This window comes from Molossus molossus, unplaced genomic scaffold (genome assembly GCF_014108415.1).
Source record: "Molossus molossus isolate mMolMol1 unplaced genomic scaffold, mMolMol1.p scaffold_m16_p_3, whole genome shotgun sequence".
NCBI lineage: Eukaryota > Metazoa > Chordata > Mammalia > Chiroptera > Molossidae > Molossus > Molossus molossus.
Genome location: NW_023425366.1, coordinates 26,599,208 through 26,605,496, shown reverse-complemented (window position 1 = coordinate 26,605,496; position 6,289 = coordinate 26,599,208). Strand labels below are relative to the sequence as shown.

General features: G+C 40.1%; 1 pseudogene; it reads right to left on the bottom strand.

Moving 5' to 3' along the window:
• Nucleotides 1-2,740: 2,740 nt before the first annotated feature.
• Nucleotides 2,741-3,791, bottom strand: LOC118641599 (annotated as a pseudogene).
• Nucleotides 3,792-6,289: the final 2,498 nt, after the last annotated feature.

The following is a 6,289-nucleotide window of genomic DNA, read 5'->3' as shown; positions in this document are numbered from 1 at the left end:
CAGCAGTCAGTTGTGTGGAATAGGTGTCAAGAGCTGAGCTTAACTAAAGTTGGGGTTTCAGCATCAAGCACAAAGATGCACAAGGGAATGAGGGTATTTGTAAGGGAGTCATTATAGTGAAGATAATATAGAAGCTGCATAAGAAGTATGGATATTATATGGATAAAGAACAGTTAAGGAGGTAGATCAATTGATTAGAAGTCTTCTTAGAGTGGAAAAGTTTTGGGACTGGGAGCTATTGAGTCAATGAGTTAGGAGGTTAAGAGGTTGTATCAAGTATGAGACTCAGGAAATCAGGATAATGGTGGTTATTCAGTTACTAACTATGACAAGAACTAGAGCATAACCATTCTCTAGAGCTGAGTTATATGATGTGGTAGCTACTAGTCATATGTGGTTACTGACGCCTGAAATATGGCTAGTTCAAAATGTTGTATGTTGCCAGTGTAAAATACACATTAAGTTCCAAAGACTCGGTATAAAAAATGTAAAGCATATATTAATACTTTTATATTCATCATATATTGAAGGGTAATATTTTGGATTTTAGGGGTCAAATAAAATATGTCACTAAAATTCATTTCACTTTTTTAATATGACTAATGTAACATTTAAAATTGCACATTTGGGGTTAGGGAAAAAATTTTCTCTGGAAGTAAAGTGAAGGTAGTGGGGTGCCAAATATTGGGTGGATAATGTACATGAATGTCAAGATCACAAGGAATGTTGTTGGAGGAAAAGACCATGAGCCAGGGCATAAAAATGTCAATGAATGAGGATGTAACCAGGTTGTTGGTAGATGACTACAACCAGGAAGAATATCAGCTAATAAATGTTTATGAGAGGTTTAGAGATTTGTGAGGGAAAAGAGAAGAGACATTGTCTGTAAGTAGTAAGAAGGAACAAAATGACTTCTATTCTACTTCCAGGCCATGTGGTACAGGGTATGTATTAAGAAAAAGAACACCATATGAGTAGTTTATAGGGGAATCAAAGTTCACAGGGAATGAGTTTCAGTTGGATAAAGAAAGCCAAAAATTGTGCAGAGAAGAGATTAAAAATATGAGATTTTGCTGATGGTAGACTATTAATTATTTCCAATGGGCAGAAGATTCAGAGAACAATATCATTGGCTGGATTTGGGGGAAGTATGGGAATTAGTTCTCTGGTGATTTGGAAAATCCATGTGGTAATTAGTCCATGTGTGAATAATCTGGCCTGTACCTCAGCTCTCTCTTGGGCTAGGTCTCTTGGCATTCATAGAAATGAATTGTTCCTGTGTGGAAGGTATCATTGTGTTCTTAGCATGAACTGAAGCAATTTAAAGTGTGGTGGAGGGCACATATATAAAAAATTTTTGTAAACTACCACTGGCCCTTGGGCTCCATTTTAAGAAGTACTGTTTAGGTTATTTCTTTCATTTTCTTACCTATCTTCTTGGTATAATGGGCTGAATGGTGTCTACCTGGCCAAATTTATGCCCACCCAGAACTTCAGAATGTAACCTTATTTGAAAAAAAGGGTATTTGCAGATGTCATTAGTTAAGAGTCAGGAGATGAAATCACCCTAGATTTTGTGTGGGCCCTAAATCCAAAGATTTGTATCCTTTAAGAAGAAGAGAAGACACAGAGATACAGATGGTGATGTCAATATGGAGTCAGAGATTGGAGTAATGTATCTACAACCTAAGGAACACCAAGGATCGCTGTCAGTAACCAAAAGCTGAGAGAGAAGCAAGGGACAGTTTCTTCCTCAGATCCTCAAGATGGGGCCAACATTGCTGAAAACTTGATTTTGGACTTCTGGTCTCCTGAAGTGTGAAAGAATAAATTCTATTGTTGTAACCATCCAATGTGTGTCAATTTGTTACTGTAGCCCTAGGAAACTAATACATTTGGTAATAAGTTTACTGGAGAAAGGGACTAGGGCTTCAGACTTATATTCTGAGAATCACCGATGATGCTAGACATGCTGTCAGCAGTTAATAAATTTATTTTGAATTAACCCCACCACTTCTAAAGTCTACAAGCATAAAAGTTCTCATACCCTTAAGCTGTCCATATAAAACAAAATTCAGGGAGTCATTTAAAGTCATTTCCATACTCTAATACACATTATGTGAGTGACATAAAAGTTGAGCGACATTGTTTCAGCCACTGGGGCACATGAAGATAAATCCTTTAATTTACCCCATTTCTCCCCATTGGTGTTTGCAGAGCTAGGAAGCCTGCATATATGTTTCTAAATAGCTCTTCCACTGAGGTCAAGTCCACTTACTACCCTGAGAAAAGCAAGTTCAGGAATTCCATTAAAGTTCTGCAAAATGTTACCTCCAGCTACCTGAGCATTTTTACAAAGTCCATTTGTGCTTTAGAATAGAAGAATACAGCCATAGTTGTGGTATTAAACTTTGTATTGATAAAGCTGTTTTCTACCAAACAACCTCCTGATTCTCATTTCCCGGATTAGGAAATGGCAGCAGTTGTGTGTTGACAGCTGGACTATGTTTGTCTTGAATTAAAGTGACACTTTTTACCAAAATGACATTGTTCACTAACAGGATTTTAATGTTATGGGCAAATTATTTGTGGTTCTTTTGTTTTTGTTTGTTTGTTTTTAATTCCTTGACACTTTATTGAATGCAAAGCAAGATTCAGCGTCTTCGTGGTACAGAGCTGAAGCCGGAGCCCAGGGAGGGGAAGACGTGCACCCTAGGAGTCCCATCTTGTTGTGGGGAGACTAACCCATGTTCTTGCAGTTGCCATGGCCCCTAGGATGGGTATCCTTCCAGTCATCCCACTCCCGAGCTCGCTGGAGCGTTTGCTCATCCTCCTCATCCTCCTTTGGCTCCTGCTCTTCCTGTTGCTGAGCTGCTCTTTTGATCTCTGGTGGTGTCTTGGCTGTTCCCTGATCCGGTGAAGCTCCCATCTTCCCATGTTGTTCATACCAGTCATTCCCTGTCATAGATGCCAGACTTGGATAACCAGCTCCAAATACTTTGGCTTGAGTGAGAATAAAGGGTTTCATTGGAGGCCTGGTCCGATGAGAGGAGTGAGAAGTTGATGCCTCTTTTGAAGAGTCTTTTCCTCTCAGGAGGCTCATCTCCTGGTCAATGCTCTCAACCTCTTCCAAGCAGATACAAATCCACCTTCGAAGGCGAAGGAGGTAATACTCACCAACACGCTCATCATCGGCCTGACCACCTTCCGCAGCAGATTTCATTTCAGACAACCTATCCTCCATCTCCTTCCTCTGCGTGTGTCTCTCTATTTTAGCCTGTCTTTGAGCTGCCATAGCAGTGAGGCTAGGATAGGCCGTGGAGGAACTAGCAGTGTTATTTTCGGCTGAGTTGTTCTTGATTTGGGGCAACTCAAACTCTGCCACATGATAGAGTTGGCACTGAGTTAGGTAGTCCAGGAAGTGCTCCCGAGCTTCCTGTAAGTGACCTAGGCGCCTGCTGGGGTTGACTTGTTTCATGGCGAGGGCTCCCCGAAATGCTGGCACCATCAGGTACTTCAGGTCGTGGAAGCAATCTCTTCCAAGTCTTCATTTCGGCTGAACAAGTGGAGCTGCGTTAACATTTCGGAAGCCTGCTTCAGGACGTGGAGCCCTTTCGACACCTTCTCCTGGATCGCCCGGGAGGCCGTGGGTTCAGCCGCTGCTTCCACTTCATCCAGAAGCCGTTGGCTGGTGTCGAACAGTCCAGGAGCCGCGGCAGCGGTCGCTCGTCTTCCTCGGCGGCAGCCGTGTTGAAGGAGGGAGGGACGCGGGAGACCGAGTTATTTGGTTTGTTTTGGTTTTTGTTTTTTTATCGGCTGTCTAACCAGGTTCTCTCCCCACTGCCATAAGGCAGTAAAGGAAATATAAGGCACTCTTGTAGGTGGTGAGGGAGACCAGGAGAACATCAGGTATTGCTTAACCCAAAAACACTTTGGGGAAAATAAGGCTGAATGATTTAAAGGGCATGAGATGAAGAATGTTTCAACCCAGAATGGGGGGGCAGAAATTGGGGAGAAGGAAAAACCCTATTCTTCCTCAGCCTCATCCAAACATGACCGTGGACATATTCTCTCCATCCTAGCATGTCTTGTACCTTTCACTTTGAGGACAGAAGAAAAAATTAAAAGAAGAATAATCAGAAAACAATGAGGAGTGGAAAATGGGGGGCTAGGAAGAGGAGGAAATAAGATTTACTTTTTTGGCTTTTTCTATTGTTGAAAGTATTACAGATGTCCCCTTTTTACCCCATTGATTTCTTCCTTCCCACTCCCTCTTTCCTCCTGCCTTCCCCAGCCTAGTGTATGTGTTGATTGGTTGTGCATATATGCATATAAGTTCTTTGGTTTATCTCTTCCCACCCCCCATCCCTTTGAGGTTTGTCAGTCTGTTCCCTACTTCCATGATTCTGGATCTCTTTTGGTAGACAGCTTATTTTGTTCATTATGTTCCACAAATAAGTGAGATCATGTGGTACTTGTCTTTCTCTTGACTAGCTTATTTTGCTTAGCATAATACTCTCTAGGTCCCTCCATGTGGTCTCAAAGATCTCTCTTTCTTACAGCTGCATAGTATTCCATTGTGTAAATGTACCATAGCATTTTTTATCCACTCATCTACTGATGGGCACTTGGGCTGTTTCCAGATCTTAGGCATTGTAAATAGCGCTGCTATGAACATAGGGGTGCATATATTCTTCGTGATTGGTGTTTCGGGCTCCTTAGGATATATTCCAAGAAGTGGAATCACTGGATTAAATGGTAGTTCCATTTATAACTTTTTGAGGAAACACCATATTGTTTTCCATAGTGGTTGCACCAGTCTGCATTCCCACCAGCAGTGTGCTAGAGTCCCTTTTTCTCCGCATCCTCGCCAGCATTTGTTGTTTGAGGATTTGTTGATGCTCCCCATTCTGAAAAATGGACAGAATATTGACTTTTGACTGAAGTAAAATAATATAATAGAAGTTGGCAAAAAGAAAGCAGTGCAGAGTTTTCTATTTTCCCCTCCCTGTCTCCACCTCAAATATTGGTGGATGGGTAACTGAGGAGCTGGGAAGAGGGTTGTTGAGACAATGCAGCCTGACCTGCATGCCAAACATATTGCTTTGACAACTCTCCCAAGAATGTTCCTCATAAACCTGGCCCTAATTGGAGCAGTAGGATTGCTTTTCCTTCCCTTTTCAGGTTTATGATCCTTGGGGTAGAAAGAAGAATCCATAGATGATACTGATTAAATTGATTTTACAATATATTTATCTCTCACTTCTCTTCTAAGCTTTTTGTTTTGGGATTTTTTTTTTTTTTTTTTTTTTGCTTTTTTTCTCTACTACAATATCTATTAAGTCACATTTTTAGAATGAACAATACATTTATTTACACATCAACATGAGAAATAGCTCTGCAGAGTTGTGAGCTCTGGGAGATGTATAAAGTACAGAACTTATTTCAGTGATGATACTATTGCTTAAAATATTCAGAGGGCCCCTTTCATGATATTGCTTTCAGACCTTATGTCAAATCCTTCAGAAAGTGTTTAGTGTGCCACAGAACTTCAACCTTTGAGTATGGAGGAGCTTTCTGGATAAATTGGAACTCACTCAGAAAGAACAATGGAATTTGAGATGAGTGGTCAGATTAAGTGATATCTTTGTACAAAAAATCAAGTCCATAGAAAATATGCCATCTAATGGAAAATTCACGTTATTGGCATAATAACTTTGGAGAACAATCGGTCAGTTTCTGCTAAAACTGAAGATACATGGACCTACTCTTGGGCAACAATCCTACAGAACTCTCAGTTATGAATGTGGAGATATTTACAAGGGATGATGTGTGCAACACTGTTAACAGTGCTGAAAAGGTATGTTTATACAATGCGGTACTACAGTAACCAAAGCTACATGTATCAACATGGATGAATCTTAAAACATAATTTTTAACAACAGAAAAAAATGTTTCCGATGGATATATATAATAGGATGATATTTAAATAAAGTTTTAAAAAATCTGAAAAGCAACTATAAATTGTTTATAGAGCCATACATATTGATGAAAGTACAAAAACAGCCATGGGAAGGATAGACAACAAATTTAGAAGAGTACTTAACTGGAGAAGGAGGAAGGACATGTTACTGAGGAGATATATATAAGCTACCCTTGACAGTAGGTTTTCTTTTTTAGGGGGAAAAAAAGGAAAGAATTTGAGCAAATATGGAGGGGGGGGACCTACAATTTAACAAATTAATTGCTGAGTGTTTTTTTAGATTACAACCTACATTTTTCTAATTGT